The sequence below is a fragment of the Sceloporus undulatus genome, chromosome 5 (assembly GCF_019175285.1).
Source record: "Sceloporus undulatus isolate JIND9_A2432 ecotype Alabama chromosome 5, SceUnd_v1.1, whole genome shotgun sequence".
Taxonomy (NCBI): Eukaryota; Metazoa; Chordata; class Lepidosauria; order Squamata; family Phrynosomatidae; genus Sceloporus; species Sceloporus undulatus.
In genome coordinates, this window is record NC_056526.1 from 67,396,619 (window position 1) to 67,421,896 (window position 25,278).

Here is a 25,278-nt window from a genome sequence, read left to right on the forward strand (position 1 = left end):
ATATATATATATATATATATATATATATATATATATATATATATATAAAATCATAGAGTTGGAAGAGACCACTAGGGCCATCCAGTCCAACCCCCTGCCATGCAGGAAATCCAAATCAAAGCATCCCTGACAGATGGCCATCCAGCCTCTGTTTAAAGACCTCCAAGGAAGGAGACTCTATCACCCTCCGAGGAAGTGCATTCCACTGTCGAACAGCCCTTACTGTCAGGAAGTTCCTCCTAATGTTCAGGTGGAATCTCTTTTCCTGCAGCTTGCATCCATTGTTCGGGGTCCTGTTCTCTGGAGCAGCAGAAAACAAGCTTGCTCCCTCTTCAATATGACATCCCTTCAAATATTTAAACAGGGCGATCATATCACCTCTTAACCTTCTTTTCTCCAGGCTAAACATCCCCAGCTCCCTAAGTCGTTCCTTATAGGGCATGGTTTCCAGACCTTTCACCATTTTTGTCACCCTCCTTTGGACACGCTCCAGTTTCTCAATGTCCTTTCTGAATTGTGGCGCCCAGAACTGGACACAATATTCTAGGTGGGGCCTGACCAGAGCAGAATACAGTGGCACTATTACTTCTCTTGATCTAGACACTATACTTCTATTGATGCAGCCTAAAATAGCATTGGCCTTTTTAGCTGCCGCATCACACTGTTCACTCATGTTCAACTTGTGGTCTACTTGGACTCCTAGATCCCTTTCACACGTAGTTTCATTCAGCCAGGTGTCACCCATCCTATATCTGTGCATTTTATTTTTCCGCCCTAAGTGCAATACCTTACATTTCTCCGTGTTGAATTTCATTTTGTTAGCTTTGGCCCAGCTTTCTAGTCTATTCAGGTCATTTTGAATCTTGATCCTGTCCTCTGGGGTATTAGCTATACCCCCTAATTTGGTGTCATCTGCAAATTTGATAAGTATGCTCCCAATTTTGTCATCCAGGTCATTGATAAAGATGTTGAATAGCACTGGGCCCAGGACAGAGCCCTGTGGGACCCCACTGGTCACTTTTCTCCAGGATGAAAACACTCTATTTTATATTAAATAGAATAGAGTGTTTGATATCCTTCTATTAGAAGCTCATTTCTCACCGCCAGCAACTCCTAGTATCTAGTTCTCCAACATGTATCCAAGATTATTCTTCAAAACAACTGCTTATTTGTATTATACTTAAGGGATTAGTCATTTATTAGAAGTAACAAAAGGTTAAATCACATCTTTGCAGTCTTAAGCAAGCATCCTATAGAATTTTAAAGTTGGCTTGGGACAACTAAGGCTTTAAAACCATATAGCAGTGAAGGTTATGGAACATATTCTCCTTTCTCTCTTATTTTGGTGAAATGTGCTCATCCCACTCAACCATTAATTTACATCTACTGGACTCTGGATACTCATCTGCAGTCCTGTTATATGCTCTTATCTTTCATCCCAGTAGCAATAATCCTGATTCACTGAGCACTGGAGCACACTTTCAGTTACAGCTGAAACAATTTACCATTTAAGGTTCAGGTACAGATTGATTTCATTGGCAACATTTATGAGACTCTTTCTTATCTTGAGCAACCACGTCAGGGTTGTCAGAGCAGAGGCGCAAGCATGGGGAAGAGAAAAGAGATTAAATACTGAAAAGAACTTTTGTTTCCAAAAATATATATTGTGCCTTAGTGAGGTTCAGGTCCAAACAGGCTGTCTAAATATGAAAGCCACCCTTATGTAGTTTGCTTGTTGTTGTTTTAAAAATCTTGGTTGATAGATTTATGTTTGATTTTGTAGACTTTATTGCTGAGTGAGTATCGCTCAACTGGAATTCTGAAATGCAGAATACTCCAAAATCCAAAATGTTTTTCTTGGGTGGCTGATAGTAATAGTAATAAAAATTTATTCGGTCATTGACCAGTATGTTTGTTCCTTCCTTGCTTCAACACCTGCCTCAGAGGAGCGAGAGGCAGAGGACGCCAAGCAACACCAGTAGCAGACCTGCTCCAGAGGAGACTCCCAAGACACCTGTGGACTTCTGGGGCTACAAAAGGCCCTCTTACTCTTATGTTTTGTAGTTGGCTTTAAGTGCTCTTTTAATAATAGTCTGATTAGGGATTTTACTTTGTATTTTTGCTCTTTCCCTTATTATAAGAATTCTGTTGAGGTGCCTTAGTTTGGTTGGATACCTGGATATCCAATGACAATATGGTAGTCAAGAATAGCATTAAGTGGAAAAGGAGGATAGCTAAAAAAGAAGTTTGTTCAAATTTTAAAAGGCCTAAGAAACCTGCTAAGAACTCAATTGCAAGTACAATGAACCCAGAAGTATTGGAGGCTGCTACTACTCTGAAACAATTAACAATGGAGGAGCTATTCCTTCCTAAAGACATTGATAAGTCCACTACAGAAACATCTTTTCTTGCCATGCATGAAGAGCCAGCCCTAAACCTCGACACAGATACCAGCATTAACCATATGACTGATTTAGACACAGTTGCTAGGAATTGTTTACTTACTGCAAGAACGGTAATTGCTATTTTTGGCAAACTAACAAGCATGGGTGGCTGAGATAGTGACACCTTTTTTTCCATGCTCAAAGTTATTTAAAATATTATGTATAAAATTACTTTCATGCTATGTGAATTAAGTGTATAAGAAACATAAATGAGCACCATGTTTAGACTTGGGTTCCATCTCCAAGTTATCTCATTATATTCCAAAATCAGAGCTCTATGTTATAAAAAGTTTAAAAGGTCGCATAATATTACCCTTTCCATTTTAAAAAATTGCTTGCATTTAAGTTTTCATATTTTGCAGATGAAAATGAGACATGTGTGGCTGAGTAATATCAGAATATGGTCAAAAGGATGTGGCCATGCAAGAAGTAGGGCAAATGTTATTAATGAGGAGGAGCACACAAAACTACTAATTTAAGCAGAGAAATCTTAAAATTTATGTACAGGTGGATTCTGTATTACACAAGCAGAGGAGGGATCCATTCTGCATCCCTTTGCATAATACAAAATTAATCTATAATCTGGAACACATTTTTCCAGCCTGCAATGAACAACAAAATGTTCTCTCTATGTATTTCCTAAAGTATTTTCCTGGTCTTTTCCAGCATGATTCTCTGCTATTCGTCTGCTAGAAGTTGACCAGAGTCTCATGCTGGAAGATGCTATCTCTACGAATCTCTTCAGTCCTCCAGCGTGAATCAATGGTCAACCTCCAGTAGAAGACTAGAGAGAAATTTTTTTTTGCAGTCATTTATAACTGAAACTGCATACTATGAGCTCACATTATATGGGGTCTGACTGTACCCATGACTGAGAGAGCTCTGTTGCCACAACAAACTACAAATCCCAGGATTCCATAGGATGGAGTTATAACAGTTAAAGTCATATCAAACTGCATTAATTCTGCAGTGTGGCAGCAGCCTGAAGATGCCATCTGAAGATGGCAGCCAGATCCTGTAGCACACATTGTGTTGTTGAATAGGGTTTGTTTCAGGTGCTTAGAATGCATTTATAACAGACCAGGAATAATTTGAAACAATAGATATAATGGATCACATATATATTTATAGAACAGAACACACCAATTATTTAATTTCCATTTCCATAGCAACCATTGGAGGAATCAGTCCAGTTATGGTCACTGTGTTGCATTAAAATGTGTTCATGAAACAAGTACAGCTTAAAAATACTTTTTTATACTGTTCAGGTTATATTGTGCTGGATGATCACTGCTATGCTGTGCTTTTTCTTTTTCTTTTTCTACACAGTAGCATAAATACCAGTTTGGTGTAGTGGTTTGAGTGTTAGACTAAAACCCCGATGACCGTAGTATGAATCCCTGCTCAGCCATGGAATATGAGAATATGAGTGAAAAACATAATGTCATTTTTTCAGGTATGTCCATCTGTACCATGGGAGATGCAGGTGGTAATTTGTACAATTTTAGTGAGTCACTTTGCTCCAGGAAAAGGCACATCTGTACGCTGGCATTAGAGGCAGTCAGAAATAGATTTAACACTCAGATGTCTGAAGATGTAAAGCTATTGGTTTGGATACAATCATATAATTGTATTATATCGGTCATGGGATTCATTCATGGGATTAAAACTTGTCAGTCATGTGACTGACATGGCATCCAGATTCAATATCTTATGTTATTGTGACTTCAAAAAGTTACTTTTGTGGTCCAAAGTTCTCATAATTCCAAGCAGGGCCATGCTAGTAGGGAGAATTTGAGAGTTTTAGTCCAAAAAGTAACCTTTCAAAGCCTTGGCACAATTTTTGATGCCACAAATTATTCTCCTTAATCAGGATTTCCATGTAGCAGCAATAATGGATTTATTTGTTTATTTAAACTATGCATAGCCTGCATGCCTAAAACAGCCTAAATGTCTAGATTTACAGATGTATAAAATAGATGTATAAAATGTATAGTCTAAAATATATATAGATCTGTGTATCTCACTTGAATTTACCAAGTGGAGTGGTAATGCTGTGTATTACTGTACCAGCACTATTCTTTTCCTGAAGTGCTACATGTTGACAACATTACATAGGAAAGCATTTCTCCTCAAGGATTAGCCATAACAACCATAATGGCAGTCTTGTGAAGCTCCAACCAGCAACTGAGGATACAATGATTTGTGGCAATCACATTGCCAGAGTATGACCTAGTTTTTACTTGAGTCAAGGGTGGGGAAGGAATGAACAACAATTTATAACCAAGTTTGAAAAACATCCAGTGCTGAGAATGACTATTTTTTAAGTATGTTCAGCTCCTGTAGGACTTCACTTGAACATAAATAGAAGAAATCTGTGTAGGTTTTCTCAAGTTATCAAAGTTTGGAAAGGTACTTTAAAAAAAACAATAACAATACATTCCTGGTTATAATATTTGAGAAGCTACCCATCACTATTAGTCGTTGAAGTTAGTTTTGGAAAACTAACTTGTTAACCAATTGAGTTAGACAGTAGCATTCTATTATTTTCTGTTTCTAAAAGAGTTGCATAAAACTCCTATCCAAAGCAAACACCCATCAAAACATCTCTAAAAATGACCTTTAAACTTTATGTTACAACTTTCTCACCTCAGGTAAGTGACTAGGTTTTTATATCACCATCCAACACAATTCATCCAAGCATAGGGATGTTGAAAAAATGTGAATCTCTGTTTCAGGTTAGGCACAAGCAGAGGATCATTTTAAAGTTCTCCTAGCCCAGTGGTGGCCGGCGACTGCCATGTTAAGGGAGTAGTAATTCCAGTTTGGGATTGAGGTAGCTTTAATTGAGCTGTTCATGGTGCTGAACACTGTCATTAAAAGAAGTTGAAAACCTCTGAGAACTGGCCAAAACCTGGAGGGAATTCACTATCCCACTGACAAGGAGCCACCAGCCATGACTGTCTTATCTGCATGCAAACCACACACCCAGAATTTCCCAAACGTGCAAGTGGCATTTCAGTCACTGTTGATTTCTTATTTTGGCAATTTAGGGTGAGGGATTAGATGTCTGAAACTATGCCCCTGGATCAGTTTTTTATCTGAAACTAACAACAGCTATTTTGAGACGCCAAAGGCCCCACAAAGGAACTCATAAGAGCTGCATAGTCCCCACCTCTGCTTTGTTTGCTAAAGACATCTTTCTCACCTCCCTGATCACTACAACAACTGATTGCATCAGGTAGCTGTGTGTACAATAATTTCTTCTCTCTAAATATCATCAGCAACACTTTTAAGTGATTTACTGTACCTTGTAATTGGTTTCCCTTCATATGAATATTTTACTGCCACTGTGACAATTCCCCACAGCATCCATAATGGTGACATTCAGCAGGATATGATTAATGAGTTTTATGCTTTGCTGTATAAAACAGATCAGAATTTTATATTATTCTGCCACAGAGAATGCGTAAGAATGGGGCACCTATCCAAATGGTCAGAAGATTTTGTTGGCTTGGTAAAAAGTATCTAATCACAGTCCAATTGGAGAAATAGAAGATGAAAGTTTGGAGGAAAACAAGCCAACATGGATTCTATATTTATTTATGGCTGACTACGATTATTTTGGAGAGCTAGCATGGTTTAGTGGTTTGAGTGTTAGACTATGTTTCTAGGTTGTAGAGACCAGGGTTCAAATACCTGCTTGGGCACAGAAACCCACTGGATGGCCTTGGAAAAGTTACTCTTTCAGCATCAGAGGGAGGCAAAGGCAAACCTGAGATAGGTGTGCCTTAGGGTTGCAATAAGTCAAAACAACTTGAAGGCACACAACAACAACAGTTACTTCAGTTGTTGTTCAAATATATAGCTGTGCTAGTCTGTGGTTTCCACAAGATCACCCAGTGGGTTTCCATGACTGAGCAGGGATGCAAACTCCAATCTCCAGTCCAACACTCAAACCACTCCACTCCACTTCACTTCCTCTTTATGCAGATTACTTGGATTACTTGGAAGTATCTATGTACAAATGCTCAGCAGTTGGTTCCGTTTTCCATCAATAAGGGAATAGCAAAGTTATATTATTTATTACCATATGTTAGGAAAGGATACCACATTTCCCTTATTGGCATAATAAACTTTTTAGTTATTTCTATAGTTATGGTGATATGGCTTCACTAAATGGTAAAGAAGAAATATCACACAAAGTGCCAGCTTGTGATGTGCTTTATGTTAGCTCTTCAACCACTGCAGTGGGTGTTGAGATGATTACAAGGAGGAAGGGAGAACATTTTGTATTACAGGAAGAACTTGGAGAAGTTACTTTTTGAACTACTTCTCCTCCCTAAACTACAGGCAGCATAGCTACTGAACATGCTGACTGGGTAATTCTGAGTATTGTTGTTCACAGAGATGATATAAATTGGTGTACACTTAATACAGTTAGTTTTCTCTTTCCCTCCTTTTCCTTTTAAGGTCGACTAGATATGCTGCCTTTCTTTTTCTCTGGTGATGTGGTTTACACCTTTTTTCTATATAATGTTTACTGCTGACATATTTTTGTGGTTGGAACTAGAAAACATTTTCTATACAGATTAATTTTGATCTGCTTTCTTGTTCCAAACAGTTTTCAGGATCACTGGACTATGGTGCTGTTATGTATTTATTTCCCTGAGAATATGATGATGTTAGGGAATGTGGTTCCATCCCCCATCATCAGTTGGCCCATGGAAGATTGTGTTTGACACATTTTCCCCTTTCACTATGGTCTCCCACTCTGGTAATAAGTGGCAATCGCACATCACCAATGCTGACACCAGTTCAGGATGTAAATCCTTCATTATTTCATCCACACATGCAAGGATGAATCATTAAACTACAGTCGCCCCTCCTAACTCATGGATCTGGGATCTGCGCCCTCGATCACCAGAGGGACAACCTCTGTTGTCTCCAATGGCACATGCACCCAACGCGTGTGCATGGGCTGCATGCACAGGAGCACACCCCATTCAAGCCAACGAGGTTTGAATATGCACAACCCTCCATTGCATGAAGGATGGGGTCCAGAATGGATCCCCCATGAAAATGGAGGGCCAACTGTAGTTGTCTCTTTTCTGAGGAAGAAAATGAATATTTTTCTGCAGTAATCCTCCCATCTGTGAGCCGCCTTAGGTTCCTCTTGGGAGAAAGGCAGTATATAGATAAAATAAAACATTTCAGTGTTCGAGAATGCTCAGGAGATTTTGTGTGTGCTGAAAAACATGTTTTGTTGTGCAAAAACACATTTCCTGTGTGAAAATCTCACATTATCCAGATAGAAAACACTGCTTCTCATGAAGAAAATACATTTTCTGTATAGAAAATATTATTATTTTTTATAATAATACCACATGTTTCTTGTCATAAAGTAATCCATAAGAACACTTAGGAATGTATAAACACTGGGAGAAAACTGTGCAAAATCTCACTGCTCTATTATTATTCTTGACAGGATTTCTGGACTGTTAGAAAACCTATTTTTCAACTGTAAAAGGAAAAATAGATAATATTCTTTTCATCCCTATGTCAAATATTCCTCCTGGGACATTTCAAGCAGTGGTACGAGCATATACATGATTTACCATAAATTCAGTTGTACTCAATGTTGTATAAGACTGCAGCTTCTGTTTAGTTACTAATGCTGTTTTAATAGCTGAAAAGATTTACAGAAAAGGAACACATGCTGTTTCTCCTATAGGAGCACGTCATCTGTGCCAAAGCACAGGGTTCTTCAGCACTGTCAGTTTTTATGCCAGAATAGATTAAACTATTCCAGCATATTTGAAAAGAAAATTATGTCGCTATGCAAAGTTGCATTCCCAATAAAATGAGTGCTGTACATCGTATATATGCTGCGTGAGTCAGCCATCCCTAAACAAAATATGACATTGATGAAATAGAGCTGAACAAGAAGGGCTAAAATTAATTAGGAGGTGCAGGGGGAGTAGGAAAACTGAATGGTGTTACTTAGGAAATTGTTTGCATTTTATAGCTTTTGAAAAGTCCTTGCAGTGATAATTAAAGGATATCTCTTCATAAAATAACCAGTTTTCAGACTCAAAAAAAGGGAAAAATCATAGCATTTACATCTCATTATAATTAAAGACACAATCTCATCACAAAGAGATGATAGGATGAGAGGATATGTTATTCTATAAAGTTACCTGAGTAACAGCAAAATGAAGGTAAGATGTTGCACAAATTGACAGTCTGATTCTGTGAGCATTGGCTGGGCTGGTTCAGACATACATAACAACAGGCTGCTTTTTTTAATCCATTTCTTTCTATGCAAAGAACTATATGGAGAAACTTTATCTTGAGCCAGGCTGTACTAGAGCCTGGAACAGTTACATTTTGGCCTACAGTTTCCAGAATAACACCTACAGGATGGACTGTGGCTATACTGCCTAAGGGATCCTGGGAGTGGTAGATCAAAAAGTAACTTTCCAGAGTTCTGGGCTGTATGCAGGATGAAGGGGCAAGAATACATTCTTCAGTTGCTCTTGGACATAATGGTAATAATAAAGATGTATTTCCAAAAGGTTCAACAGTGGATAGTGGAATATGCAAAACACTGATATTCCTGCATAAATTGCCAGTCATATGAAGACATTATATACTTTTTCTTAGTTTGTACAGTACTTGGTTTGAAAAACAAATTTGATTTAACGCTTTTTTACTCTGAGAATGTTGGAGGCAAGTACATAACCGTCTATTGAAATGTGCTCTATAAAAACAGTTAATGCTTCCATTAGTGTAATTGCATTTTCCAAATAATAACAAATGTTCAGCTGACACTTCAAGATGTTGATGACTAATTGGGGAAAACATTTACGTGCAAAGCTATTTTCCTGATTTTACAGTTTGACTCTTTCCTCTATACATCACCACTCTTTCCAGCTGTATCTCCTTAATAAATAATATAAACTGTATTTTATCAATATGTGTATGAATTTCTGTATAGAAACAAGAAACAATCTGATGGTACCTTAAAGCCACATAAATTTAGTTTGGCATAAAGCGTTTGTGCTGCATGCGAACTGTGAATCAAATATCATTTTACTTCAATGACATAGGTCCAATTCACACTGCAGAAATAATCCAGTTTTGAGACTGCTCTAACTGCCCTGGCTCAGTGCTAAGGAATCCTGGGAATTGTAGTTCATTGTGGCACTAGAGCTCTCGCTGACAGAGAAGACTAAATGCCTCACAAAACCACAGTTCCCAGAATTCCCTAGCATTGAGCCAGGGCAGTCAAAGCGGTCTCAAACTGGATTATTTCTGCAGTGGGTTTTGGACCATAGGTAGCAGTATGACCTAATGCAGTTGTTGGTCCCAGCTACAGAATGCTGAACATAAGTCAACATGTATGTAGAGCTCATTAATTTAATGTGCCTACTCTAATTAGGACTAGCAATCAGATTTCAAACAAAAGTAACCACAGGAGACCAGATCTAAATAGAACTTTAGTCTAGTGGGTATGGGGTTTTAATCCCTTATCCCCTAAATCCACACCTCTACAAATATCATTGCAACAACAACAGCAAAATCAGTTTATGTCAGTGGGATTGAGGATAATGGAACAGGGTTGTTCTAGTAGGAGAATAGCTAGTCAAGGTAATGAGCCACATCTTATTTTGTATTTCAAAGCCACAGCCATGCCTACAATCCAAGGAGATTATCACACATGGCTTTTAAACTGCAATAAAAGTTTTTTTAAAAAAGTGTCTTTTTAAAAAAAATTATAGCAATTTATTGAGTCATCAACCAGTTTTTAAGATTAGATTACAAGAGAGGGCCAAGGTAGTCTCACTATAGAGAGAGTTCAACAACCTAGGTGCAGCCACCAGAAAGACCCTCTTATATGGTCTCATATGGTGGGTGGTGGGACTCAGGAATCATTCAGACAGGGTTTTTTTTAGTGGAACAATGCAAATGACTTCACTCATGCAGTCCAGGTTTGTTATTCACACCATGGAACCGCATCTATGTGCATCTCTGGGAGTTTGGTTGCTTACATGTGCAAGCACTGGAATAAACATGGAGTCAATGATGTGAATGTATTTAAAATGCATTCAAGGCATGCAGAGTTTAATCCTGAATTATCCTGGATCTATTCGCATGAGCTGTTCACACTGCCAACGATGCAAATCTTTTTTAAAGAACTCAGGAATAAAAACTAGTATCAATTAATCCGGGTTAAGTGGGGTTTTTGGCAACCCCCCCCCCAACTTAATTAGGTGCATTCCGGTTGCATGTGAACAACAAAGATTCAAAGTGGATTCATCCTGGATTATTTTCCCTGTCTGAATTTAGGGAGCAGCCTAAAATTTTTAACACTGGGCAGGCTCATATGGGAAATAGGGTCCTTCAGATAGCCTGAATCCAAATTCATGTATAATCTGTCCCAGAATGTGTGTATGTGCTGGCCACAGTAGGTCTATATGTTGAGTAGCAGTGATGGCAAGACACTGCACATATGGGAGCTTATTATTCGTCTTACCTCTATCCGGCTTAAAGCTTAATTGGGTGGCATCCTGATGTTATCAGAAGGTTTTTGCCACTGAATTTGCCGCCCGAATACACACTTCAAGGAGTGTTCCACGTGGCTCTTTTTGGATCTGGGAGTTTTCTGGCTTAAGAAAATGGCGCCAGCAGCGCTCCTGGAAGCAGGAATGGACCTGGGCTGTATTGGGTGGCATATTCGTGGCAAAACCTTCTGATAACATCAGGATGCCACCCAATTAAGCTTTGAACTGGATAGATAAACTGAATTTAAAAACCAAGCGAAGTTCAAAAGCTCACTCAAATAATTCAGGACCCTCCTCTCCTCTCTCCCTGCGGTTAACTGAGTGCAGCTGAGGATAAAGGGGGAAAGTGTGTGTGGAGGAAAAAGAAATTGGAAATTTCAAAGACAGCCAAAAAAAGTGGGACAAGGCAAGATTAATCAGTATTGTCCCTGGCAAATCAGGATAAACTGAGGGCATGCAAATGTTACCTCTGTTGTCATTGTTGCATCACATTTGAACTTCACACATTTCCTTCCCAGAGTTCAAGGTGCTATACAGAAGCAAATGAGTGCAGATAAGCATTTCCCTAAATGTTTCTGTTACTCAAATAAACTATCTGCCTAAGTATGTCTAATATAAACTCACCTTCATCATCTTAACAAAACCATAAATCATGCTGATCCTTCTCTCTCCCTAACTTTCATGCTGTACAGCATCTGCTGAATCCATCACATGTCAGTTTTCCAATGTTGTCTTTTTAACTTCTAGTCCATCATTATTTATTTCCAACACTCTAAGCACACTGTCTCCCCAACATATCGTAAACCATCATAAATCATATCATAAACTGCTTAGCATACACCATCTACTATGCTTACATGTACATTATACATAACATAAAATCTTACTATAACTCATGCAATACACACACACACACACACACACACACACACACACAGTAACATTTATACATATTACAGAACGCCATAGTGAGTGTCTGTCACATCTATTTCCACAGATTTTCTCTTTCACCCACCTCTAAATCTGGTCTGTTTTTTTCATACAGAGAAATATCCATCTGTTTTGTGCATGTAAATTTGAGTAGTATGAATTTCTGTGTGCATTTTTTTCTACACTGTACATATTGATAGTCTAGGATACATCCACCCACTGAGTAAAATATTTATTAAATATATACATTTTCTGTGCATACTTTTAAAATATGATTGAGCACATATTAAACAGGAGGATCCAATGAAACAGAAACACCTCTGTTGCAAATTTCTTTACTTCATACCCATAATAGTCTTTTTGTTGGCTGTTAACTCTTAAGTGCTCCTTAAAGAAGGGGTCTAAAACATTTTTCCTTATGAAGGAACACTGGCTTATGGAAATAATGAGACAGAAGACATAGCATATTGTATGTGGAGTTAGAGCAAATGGTGGCATTGAGTATTTACAGCAATGACTGTGTGTGGCTGCCCATGAAGTTCAATTAAACTCTGTTGTCTCTTATGTTCTCCGCATCTCAGAGTGTGCATGTGTTTTTTGAGCTCTGGGATGGTGGGAAAATGGGAGACTTGATGGGAGCCATGCTATGGGGAGATCATGAAGGACAAGGAGCACATGGCATGGAAACGTAGGACCAACATTTGTCTTGCCAAACCTATCACATCAAAGCTATGAAAATGTTTCAAAAAAGAACTAAACGAGTTGGATAAACTTATGTAGGAAAAAGATAAAGGGAAAAATTCAAAATTATACAGATGATTTTTACAAAGGGATCTGGAACAGGAGACAATATCCACATATATGATTAAATGGGCGCAGGAGATAGGACATGAAATACCACTGGAAAATTGGGAGATGGCATGGGAAAAATCCAACCTATTTATGGCCTCACAAGACCTTAGAGAAAATTATATAAAGATCATTAATAGATGGTACTTTACACCATTAAAAATAGCTAAAATATACAAACTAGCTGATAATAGCTGTTGGAAATGTCATAAGGAGAAAGACTCCTATTACCCTATGTGGTGGGCTTGACCAGAAATAAAGACAGTTTGGTTGAAAATACACAAAAAATACAGCGAATGTTGAAAATAGATTACCCTTTTGTTCCAGAGTTGTATTTATTAAATATAACCTCTGTTATAGAGAATAAAACAGAAAAAAGTACGGGAGGATAATACTGTATTTAGTTACAGCTGCCAGGATCCTCCTGGCAAAAAATTGGAAAATGAGTTACATACTGTGGACGGGGCTGGCATTGCGGGCTCCATCTTGCAAGGAAGCAGACTCTTTCCCTTATGGTCTTCCCCCCATGCACAACAAACTTAGTCATGTGTGGTACAACGGTACCTTTAATAAGAAAATAGCTTGGTGTCCAGTAAATAATAATTCAAAACATAAAGTCCAGTCCTTAAGTCAGCCTTTTCAACTTCCCACTGAGGCAGGGCTCGTCTCCCAAAGCTTCCCTTTTGGGCTCCACCAATCGTCCTCCAAGACTTGAAGATCTCTGGTTGTCCACTCCCCAGAGTCAGCAAAAGTCCAGGCTCCCGCCTCTCGAGGGTTCCGCCGCCTCCCCTCCTCTCGGGGCCTCTGCCCTTGCCAATGGGCCCTTCTTAGAAGAGGCGCCTGGACTCCACCCCTCTCTAGACTCCTTAAACCTTGTTCTTTCCCTTGCCCGGCCGCTGCTGCCCGACCAGCTCTTCCGCATCCAACCTAGTATATCTGAGTGTTGGAGAGTATGAAAATATGCAGATGTTTTGTAATAGCACATCTATGTTGTGAATATATAGTGGATGTAGTAATTCTTCAATTCACAATGTAATGATTTTATGGAAAATTAATAAAGATTAGATATATATATAAAAGAAAATGTTGGCACTATCCAAGCAAAGCTGAAAAGGAAACCAGAGGGAGAAACAGTAATCACAAAAACTCTGAAATGCCTAATGCTTCAATCCATGGCTGCATCCAAATTTGTGCATTTTTACAAGAGCAATGGCTGGCAATTTCTTTTTAAAGCAGCACTCCAGTGCCAACAATGAAAGTTTCCCTTCTGATCTGTTAATGCGTAGGAATAGTTATTTTAGCTTGGCTTCCTGCCTCCTTGTATTTAGACATTACCCCTATTTTGTTATGTCACTCTTCATTGCTTGAAGGTTAAAACCTGCATTGTATAGGTGTTTCTCTGTGCACTTTAATAATTGTTCTCCTTTCAGTTGTTATGGAGATGGCTGGCATGGAGGCTTTCTCCCCCTGCTCACTTTATCCTACTTCACCTCCAATCAAACAGTAAACATCCTATTAGGCAGCCTATTTGTCTATGTCAGTGCTTCATGTTACGGTTCTTATTATTTAAGATTTGTTCCTCCTTGAATCTCACAAGATTTTTTTTTTTACTACAAGTTATTCAGTTTTATTTCACGTAAACCAGTTTATTTCATGTCCACTAGGTTTTTCATGTTTGTATCTATATGCTCTTAACCCAACTGCTTGCAAGTACAATGCTGGGTAAACACTGAAATGTTCCTTTCTCTGATAAAGCATAGCTTCTCTTGCTCCCACACTGGGCCCCTTGAGTGTTGCTGAAGCATGTTTTTCCCCACAGTCAGTTCGAAGTAAAATGAAAAATGGAAACACTATAGAGCACTGCTATGTTATCCAGCACTCTTCCTCATGGGTGGGATCCTTCTATAATGGTTACAGACAAGTGACTGAGTCCATCTCAAGAAAGGTCTCCTGATATGTTAGATGTTTCTTCAGGGGTCACTCTTGCTTTTTGGTTTCATTTGTCAACTATATGCCAAAGAAAAGTGTCACTTACTAAACGCATTCCCCCTTTCCTGCCATTTTTTATATATACTTGACAGTTGAAAATCTGTGATGATCCTGAGGTTGCCCAATTTTAATTTGCATAAATAAAATAAACAGGTAAGAGCCACGGCAAAGAAGACACTTCTTTTGCAAACACACACACACACACACACACACACACACACACACACACACACCAGATTCAATTTTACTGCAAGAATATTCAAATGAATTAGACAAATTAGAGGACAGTATTTCAAAAGAACTGCCAAATCAAATGATCTGTCACCAAAACAGAAAACTGATCGCACATTACAAAAAAAATGCAACCTATAGCACCACACTAGTTTCCCTTCCTGTAGCTATTCCCCCTTTTACTTCCTTTTCTTACTCATGTTCCTCAAGTAGGAAAATACTACTACTATTGTTTTGTTTATTTCCTCTTTCTCCTTCATTTAAACAATGTACGTGATAATTTTGTTCTCTGCCTAGCCTTTCAAGAGTCAGACTTATGACCAACTATCTTCACAAAGACAGATAGCCACACAATGGAAGAATGCCTGCTTGTTAGTATCACATTTGTTTTCTGACTTGTAAAGGGGCTAATGTCAGTCCACCCCCAGCCTCTGAGAGAGTAGCTTATCTTCAAATGGCTAGGTGTGGACAGTGGATACATTTGTCTTTCAGGGTTCCTATAAAGAACAAACAAAGTCATATAGTATGCCAAAAGCAATGCAAGATAGCATAACTCCCAAGAGACAGGACATAATATGTAGAGGATTCAGGAAAGAAAGCCATAAAGAGCTGTAGATAACAGCTTGAACGAGAGGACATCTCATTTATCAAAGTGGTGGCTGTTAACTGCATGTTCTCTATTGAGGCTCCTAATACGGAGATATTGCATTTATTTCCACACATGATAGTAGCAATACAATGACTTTAATAAATGTGTAAATAATGCTCAAAATATTGGTTATCCTTCTGAGGCACAAAGAACTTGTTGAAGGATCCCATGCTCTCCAACATTTCAGAGATGAAAACTGGGAACAACATGTCCAAGAAATATCAAAGTGTGTTCACAAGAATGCAGCCAGGCAACAAAGTACAAGGGTTATTAATGAGGAAGTACACACAAAACCATCATTTTTAGCAGATATAGCTTGGAATTTATGTACTCAGTTTAGATATGTTTGGGGGACAAAACAAAATAAAAAACAACCAAATGAGATTACATTTGTACATTGGTAAGCAGTAGAGAAATGTACTTGATGGTGTGTAAACTAATTTAATGTTAACACCCTCTCTCTCTCTCTCTCTCTCTCTCTGTGTGTGTGTGTGTGTGTGTGGCTGAGCTAACTGAGGACAAATTACTTTTGTACTTTCAACTCAACTCAGTTTGCAACAACTGAAGCAAGCAGAGGACAGAGGGAAAAGTAGTAGGAGGACAGATAAACCAGGACACCTTAAAAGTAACTGAAAAAGTGGGACAGCAGAGGGTTTGTCAGAATAGTCCCAGCCAAATTGGGTCAGCTAGAGGTGTGTGGTCCTATTAAAAGGGAAAACCATGATTTATAGTGCAATCCTGTGCACATTTACTCAAAAGTTACTGAATTCATGGTAAGGCTGAGAGTAAAACTTGTGGCATCACTTGGGGGTGTGGTCACACAGATGATACCCCAGAAGAGGGGTCAAACGTGTTTGGGCCCTCCTCCTGCTGTGCCCCTCCTTGCTTTGCTGTGTTGGCAGATGTCTCTTCACAAGGAGAGCGCCACTACTCCAGGGAAGGAGAGGCCGAATGTGGGGAAGGAGAAGTCAGGTGACAGTCAGGGGTAGGGACAACACTGAATAAGAGTGACTAGCTCAAGACAATCCATGTATGGGTGACTGGGACTTTGAATCCAGATTCAATGTTCTGACAATCACATCTCTAGAAGCGTAGCATTTGTTTTTAATAGTGCAATCTTTGGGGGGAAATATCCATTTACACAGTGGGTGTGAGGCTGTCAAAGGATCCAGTATGGTGCAGTAGTAGAAGTGCTGGACTAGGACTTTAGGCAAATATGGTCCCCTTCTCGGCCATGGAAACCTCTTGGGTGATCTTGGGCAAGTCATAAAAGGAGCTATAAGAGGAAGGTAATGGTAAATCTATGAAGAAATCTTGCCAAGAATACCCCACAGCAGGGTCATCATAAGCCTGAGTAATCTTGGGGGCACATAAACAACAATATTGCTATGTGTGTGTGTTTATGTTCCAGGACACTCTATATGTTAAACTCATAGATATAGCTCCAGCTATAGCTCAGTATCTTCACAGGATGTTGAGGAAATATGAAACCCCAAAGTACTTATGGGCATCTTATCCACACTCCCCCTTCGTGTCACATCAGAGGTCAGAAACAGCAATTGAATCCTTTCCTGCCGTGGTGTTCTTCTGATTTATGAGAAACAGAAATTTTAAAGGGAACATTTTGTAATTTTCAAGAACAAATGAGTCCAGATGACTGCCTCTTTTCCAAGAAAATAGTTAGTGCTGCTTAGAGTAATGAAGTACTGCATTAGCTCAACTGCATTTTTTCTGCCTTGTAGAGCAATTCTTGTTGAGAGGAAAAATACAGAAAGAATTCTGTGGTCTAAGGCTCAAGTTCCATATGATGGCAAGAGATCTTTGTGTTAAACTTGGACCCAAAGCAGCCAGAAGCTGTCTTATTTGGCCTCTGTGTTTCGGGCCTTAGACTATACAATCTAGCCAAATTATAATAAAATTATAATAAAATACCATGGATTATATAGGCGCTATAGGCTAAATCTTCCATTTTCTTGCTTTTAATTATGATTGTTGCAAATGTTACAGTTGGTATGGATGTAGAGCCAGTGGCGGGATAATGCGGCGTTCCCCCGCCGGCGCCATTTGCTCCGCGAGGGAGCCGCAGCATCCAAACCGCGCGGCTCCCGCGCGGAGCAAAAAAGAAGCTCCATTTCGGAGCTTCTTTCTGCGGCGCACGGATGACATAGCGAAGCGCCAAGGGCGCATTCGCTACGTCATTAGCGCCGCAACACGTCTGGACGCTATGCGTCCAGTACGTAAAGATGGCGCCGGCCATGTAGAAGGGCCGGCACCATCTTGTACGTATTGTATATGTACTAGGGTTAGGGGGGTGCGGAAGCACCGCCCCTTCCTAACCCTAGTACGTATACAATACGTACTATATGGCGGTGTGTATCCCGCCAGTGTTGTGTAGTGGTCTGAATGTTGGAATATGACTCCAGAGACCTGAGGTTCAAATCCCTGCTCAGCCATGGAAATCCACTGGGTGACTTTGGGCACTCTCTTAGCTTTGGAGGAAGGCAATGGCAAACCACATCTGAACAAATCTTGCCAAGGAAACTCTCTGATACCTTAGGGGTGACTTGAAGACAAACAATAACATCATCATCATCATCATCAATGGATGTAGAAAACAAAAACAGGAGCACAGATGCATACAAAGATATAAAGGAATCAGGCAGCACTTTTGAGAATAACTGAGAAAAAGAAATATCCAAAATAAGCTTTCAAGGACACTTCATCAGCTGCATAGTGTGTCCTAGATTGACATATATACAGCTCAGGACCGGAGTGTGAATTGTAACAGAAGTGCAAAACATCAGGGTATAGTGATGGGCTAACAACTTAAATTTTACCAATGGTTGTAAAGAGTAGTTTAAAGGGCAGTGTCTGGCCAGAGAGGCTACACTCCATGCATATAATGAAGTCAACAAAAACTTGTGCTGGTTATTTCTTATTCTTAATTACTTTAAAAATGCAACAGAATTCCTTCATATCTTTTTTTAAGTGCTGAAACAGATTTTTATGACTATGTCTTGAATACACATGTATGCAATTTGCACTTTATTTCATATAACCAAAGGCAGCTATAGCATAGGATCTATTTTCTACTTTCTCTCTTGTGTAGTTCTGGCACCAGGAGGGTTTGCTTGCACAAATTTCCCTTCTCATAATTCCAGTCCACCCACCAAAATGGAATCAAGGAATAAACTGCTGTTGTGTCATGTCCGTAATAGAAAAATGGAACTTAAACAGTCTCACCCTTTTACAAATCTGCTACTCATCATAGGCACAACAGAGGAAGATAAGAGTAACTAAGACAGACACATTGCCAACAACTGAATATATAAATATCTTAACAGATTCCATGTACCAAGGTGTTTGTTTGACAGCCTCATAAAATATCCCATGGTTGCTCTTTGTAGTGCAACAGGAACTGTTCTGCTTATTGTGAACAAATATCACTGTGATTTATCCAGTAGGACTCATGCCTTGGCACATTGCTTTGTTTTGCTAGTAAATCAAAGCTGACCATATTGGAATACTGATGTGTTGAGAGAATCTAAACAATCTTGGGTTGCTGGAAGATGTTACATTAAGCCAGACAAACACAGTGCCTGCCAACCTATAAGCAATCCATTTATCTGTGCTCTATATTCCATATTCTTAGAATTGTATCTTTCTGGACAGCAGCATAGTAGATATTGCCTTTTCTTCTATAGAACTTGAAAAGTCTATTAAGTCTGGGAGCTAATGTAGTACAGGCAGAGACCTGGAGCTTTTTTGCATTACACAATTATAGCATGGTGATTCTGTTTTGGCAGCATGCTAAAGAACTGTGGGAGTTGTAGTTTGATGAGGCACCGGAGTGCTTTGGCAGTGAATTCTAAATACCCATCTTTAAGCAGCAAGCCCAGGACTCTCATAGGACTTTGTCATGGTACTTAAAGTAGAATTATAATAATAATAAATAATAAAATAATAAAAGCTTTATTTATATACCGCCCTTCTTGTAATCAGGGCGGTGTACAACATAATAATAAACACAGAATACAGAACAATAAAAAATACATTAAAATTTACATTAAAAATATATTCTAGCCTGCTCACCATTGGCCATCAAGGGGGGGGGGGGACTAACTAGGACATATATCGGGGAACGCTAGCTTAAACAGGAAGGTTTTTAGTTCCTTCCTGAACTGTGCTAGGGAGGTAGCCGAGCGGAGCTCTATGGGCAGCGTGTTCCAGAGGTTCGGGGCTGAGATGGTAAATGTCCTCCTCATTGTGGAGGCTAGTCTTGCCCCCGGGACCCTCAGTAGCTGCTGCCCAGAAGTTCTGAGTGTGCAGGGCGGATTGTATGGGGAGAGGCGGTCCTCAAGGTATCCTGGGCCCAAGCCATGTAGGGATTTATAGGTTATAACCAACACCTTGTATTGCGCCCGGAAGCGAATAAGCAGCCAGTGCAGATCTTTAAGTACAGGTGTTATATGACTGGCCCTGGGTATACCAGTGACCAGTCTGGCTGCCATGTTCTGTACCAATTGTAGCTTCCGGGTATGGTACAAGGGTTGCCCCATGTAGAGCGTGTTGCAGAAATCCAATCGAGAGGTTACCAGAGCATGTACCACCGTTTCAAGGTCCCTCTGGCCCAGGTAGGGACGCAGCTGGCGGATCAGCCGAAGCTGATAGCAGGTGCTCCTGACCGTCGCATCCACCTGAGATGTAAGGTGGAGCGACGAATCAAGGAGCACCCCCAGACTGCGTACCGAGTCCTTTACGGGAAGCGCGATCCCGTTCAGGACAGGCGGAACCACCGCCATCCCCGGGCCAGGAAAACCTATCACGAGGACCTCCGTTTTCTCTGGATTCAGACTGAGTCGGTTTTCCCTCATCCAGCCCATTACTGACTCCAGGCACGCCACAAGAGGAGAGATGCCATCCCTGGTCACTGCATCAGTCGGAGACATAGAGAAGACTATTTGGGTGTCATCAGCGTACTGATAACCCCGTGCCCCATGTCTCTGGATGATCTCTCCCAGCGGTTTCATGTAAATGTTGAAAAGCATGGGAGACAGGATGGCTCCTTGAGGGACCCCAGATGTAAGGGCCCTCTTATCGGAGCACATGTCTCCCAGCTGCACCATCTGGAACCTCCCAGAGAGGTAGGAACGGAACCACTGGAGTTCAGTGCCCCCGATTCCCACCTCTGCCAGGCGCTCCAGAAGGATACTATGGTCTATGGTATCGAAAGCCGCTGAGATGTCCAAGAGCACCAACAGGGACACGCTTCCCCTGTCGATGCCCAGGCGGAGATCATCGACCAAGGCGACCATGGCTGTCTCAACCCCGTAGCCCGCCCGAAAGCCAGTTTGAAATGGGTCCAGATAATCTGTTTCATCCAAGATCGATTGAAGCTGGATTGCAACCGCCTTCTCGATCACCTTCCCCAAAAATGGCAATAGCGATACTGGCCGATAATTGTTATGCAACAGGGAGTCGAGGGAGGGCTTTTTTAACAGCGGTTTTATAGTGGCCAATTTCAAGCTGGATGGAAATTGCCCATCCCTCAAGGATGTATTTATAATCCGGTGTAACAGCGAGGTTACCACCGGTCCCCCCTGAGCCGCTAGCCATGAAGGACAGGGATTGAGGAAGCAGGTTGTCTTCCGAACGCTTCCAAGGATCTTATCCACATCATCGGTACTGACCGACTCAAACTGATCCAGTTTAGTGGAGTCCATGGAGGCTCTGGATACCTCTACCCTAGGTTCTGCCCTAATGCCGGCGTTAAGACCTTCGCTTATCCGAGAGGTTTTATCCACGAAGAAGTTGTTAAATTGGTCGCAGCAGGCCTTAGAAGGTTCAAGGATCTGGTTCGGGGCAGGAGGGAGCTGAGTTAGCTCCCTGACTACCCTGAACAACTCTGCTGGACGCGACTCCGCGAACGCGACACGTTATAGTGGTATAACTATGCATTGTGAAAGAACCCCAGGACTGGGCAAAATATAGTTCCAGAGTCACATAATGCCCAAAGGCTGCAATCATGGTCTTCAGACACCATTGTCGGCATTTCAGACTATCTTTGTGTGGCAAAAAGTGTGAATTGGCTCTTTGTAAAGCCTCCAAGACCTCGGGTTCACCTTTACATTACATAGTTCAAACCCTTTGTCCCTCCACTCTAAAACAACAACAACAACCCAACAACCTCTTTTGTCAAAACTAGAAGTAGACTTTCATCTCATTTCCATGAACATAGCCTCTAACATTTTACAGATGAAAACCAGGACATGTGTGGCCTTGCAACATCAGAGTATAGTCAAAATGGTAAAAAGCATTTATTAGGAAGAAAATATAGCTAGATGAGGGTGCAGCAGTTTGCTTTTGACTGAGTATACTGGGAAGGGCTAGATTCAATCCACTCCTGTCCTCTTACCCCTGTTGAGTTAACTGAGTACAAACTATTTAAAGTGGGGAAATGTAAAGAGGAGAGAGAAACTGGGACATTTTAAAAGTAGTTCAAAAATGTGATGATACAGGATTAATTGAAGCTGTCTTTCCAAATTGGGACTTTCGGTTGCTGTGTGTGTAGAGTACCATTGTATTTGTTGCTTGTGTACTTGTTGGCCCCTTTCAGAAATTACAGTAAAGGCATATTAGAGACAGAGCCAACAGCCTCAATTTCAACTCTTCCCCATGAGCAAACAACACACATAGGTTATCTCAAAAAGGCTTTCATTATTTTAGGTGGACCTATAACTTATCTTGTTACTATCATTTTTGTTTAAATGAATGCATAGCTGCTCAGTACTGAAATGCAAATAATTTACTAGGCAGTATGTAGAACGAAAAAGCAGTCCTATCCAGCATATGTTTAAAATTTCCATAACTTGGTTTGCACAAATTCTGCACTTGGGAATAGAAAGCAGACTTGTTTAATTTTAACCTACTTTGGGGAAAACAACAGTGCTATAAAAATGCTATTCAGCTTTTGCACAAACATTTGGGTCATCTGAAATGCATAGTTGGAAATGTTTATGTAATACCCCCCTATAGAGGAAAGAGGAAACCATCGCCTTTGCAAAGGAGTTAGTGGTAAAACTCTTGAGATGATACATTTTCAAGTTTAAGTATCCAGATATTATATCTATAGTGATATGAAAGAGTAGGGGTCAGTGGCCTTTTGGTATCATTCTCATTCTTATTTTGCAGTTCAGTTTTGGTCTTCTGAATGGATACTTGTTTGCATTTCATTTGTTTATTCATTTATTTTCACTTTTCTATAATATTCTCTTTTCATGCTTGTTTCTTCATTTAAGAGAGTCATTGAAGCAATACATAGTAGGAAAAAACTGACATAAACCTAATCCCTAAAGCTACAAGGAGGTAGCATATATGAGAGACAGGTTGAGAAAAGGTTTCAAAAATCCATAATCCTTGTGCAACATCAGCAGCAGCACATAGGTTTGGTATAAATTTGTATCAAACAGAGTAAGGCTGTTCCTAGTATCAGACATTTCAAGAACCTAGAACCTGCTTGTTTTGTTTGGGTTATAATTCAAGGATGGAGTGAAATTATTTTAATGGTCAATATTCCTCTTATTTTCTCCCAGAAACACCTGATTCTGAAGTGCTTCTTCAGTTGTGAATAATTCAAAATGACTGGGATTATTAAAAATAGCGTCATCTTTTGCTGGCCACTGGGGTTGGTATTATAATGGACAGCTTTTGAATATCTACAGAGAAAACAAATACTGTTAAAGAGTGGGTGGATTGCTCCTTCAGTAAATCATTTCATTGGAGAGGTATAGCGTTAAAAATAGTCCTCCAAAGAATGAGCAGTGATTGAAGCAGCCTTGTTAAAAATACAGTCACAGTGCACCATTCCATTTAACTGATTTTTTTTTTTAAAAAGGAGTAATAGGAAAAGCTGGTTTATTCAAGATCTTGCAAATGTCCATGTGCTGAGTCAAACATGACTCTGACTCATCTCATTGGTACTCCCCTTACCTGGCTGTGTGCTTAGTGAATGCTATGGCCTTGTTGGGCAATTGCAGTTAGAGGACAGCACATCTATTAAGGGAGTTTGGGCCTGAACAGACAGGCCAAAATAAAGCTGCTTCGGGTCACTTTGGAGGTATGCTGTTTATATGATGAATGCATCCTAAGAGGCTAGGAGCCACGCTGAAGCCATACTCCAGTCCTACGAACTGGAGTGCAGCTTTGGCGTAGCTTCTGGCCTCTTGTATATGTCATTTAAACAGCATACCTCCAAAGTGACCTGAAGCAGCTTTATGTCTGTTCAGGCCCTTACTTTCTAGTGAGTGTGGGAGTTACCAGCATTAGCTAGCATTTCCTATGGGGTGGCAAACATGCTCCAGGTTGCAGTCTTAACTTTATTGTGTTTTCCAATGCGGTGAACCTATTTTGGGATAGAGTTCAGCACACTGGAGAGCTCCATTAACATTCAAAGTAAAAGGCGGAGTGGATTTACTTCCCATTGACATCAACCACTGGGAGTTTGCTGCTGTTGCTAATTGCCATCAAGTTGACTTGTGGTGACCCTGAGGAACATCCACATCAGTCTATTATTAACCACCCTTCTCAGGTCTTGTACATTCAGGGCTATGACTCCCTTGATTGAGTCTGTCCACCTATAATGTGGTCTTCCTCTTTTCTCACTGCCTTCTACCTTACCAAACATGATTGTATTTTCTAATAAGTCATGTTTTTTCATGATATGTTCCATATACAATAGTCCCAGTTTACCCATCTTGGCTTCTTGGGAGAGTTCAGGCTTGATTTTTTTCCTGGACTCATTCATTTATCTTTTTGGCAGTCTGTGGTATCCATTGAACTCTCCTCCAAACACTACATTTCATATAAGTTTATTTTCTTCCCCTCAGCATTCTTCATTGTCCAGCTGACTTAAGTATTCAATAACATATCTTTACACTTGAGGATCTTGTCTAAAATAATCTAGGAGTTTATAGTTGGATCTCCATTTTCCTGGGGGATTATGTGTCACACCCAACCTCATGTAACATTTCAGAAACTGATTTTCACCAACTTCCACTGAGCCATTATTATTATTATTATTATTATTATTATTATTATTATTAATGAGTTATAGCCAAAGTGCTAAAGTCATTTATTAATATTATACTAGTTAAACATTATGAATATTTTGTTTTGGTGCAAACATTACTCTCTCTCTTGTGTGATCTTTGTGTCCCGGAAACAATAGCTGTATTTACTGGTGTCAGGCACCTTAGCTAGTTGAGGGATAATACAAAGAGCTGGTAAGCAGAGATACATTTCATTTTAGAAAATAATGGGTTAATTAAAGGTGGGGATTCTTGGGAAGGAGGAATGAAAGTCCATGGTAATGCCAGTGTTCCCAGGAAATACTCTGGGATGAAGAAAATGTCATGTGGTTTTCCAAAATATAATCAGTTGTAACTGAGAAAATCTGGGACTTTGAGAGACTTTTTTTTTGTCTTATCTGGAGTGGCTCTTACTTATATTTTTGGACTACAGATCCTCAACTACAGACATCCCCCCCCCCCTTAGCCACAGAAAATTAAATGTGAGGTAGAAGGCACCTAGCAGAATTTTCTGTATGGAAAACTTAATGGCC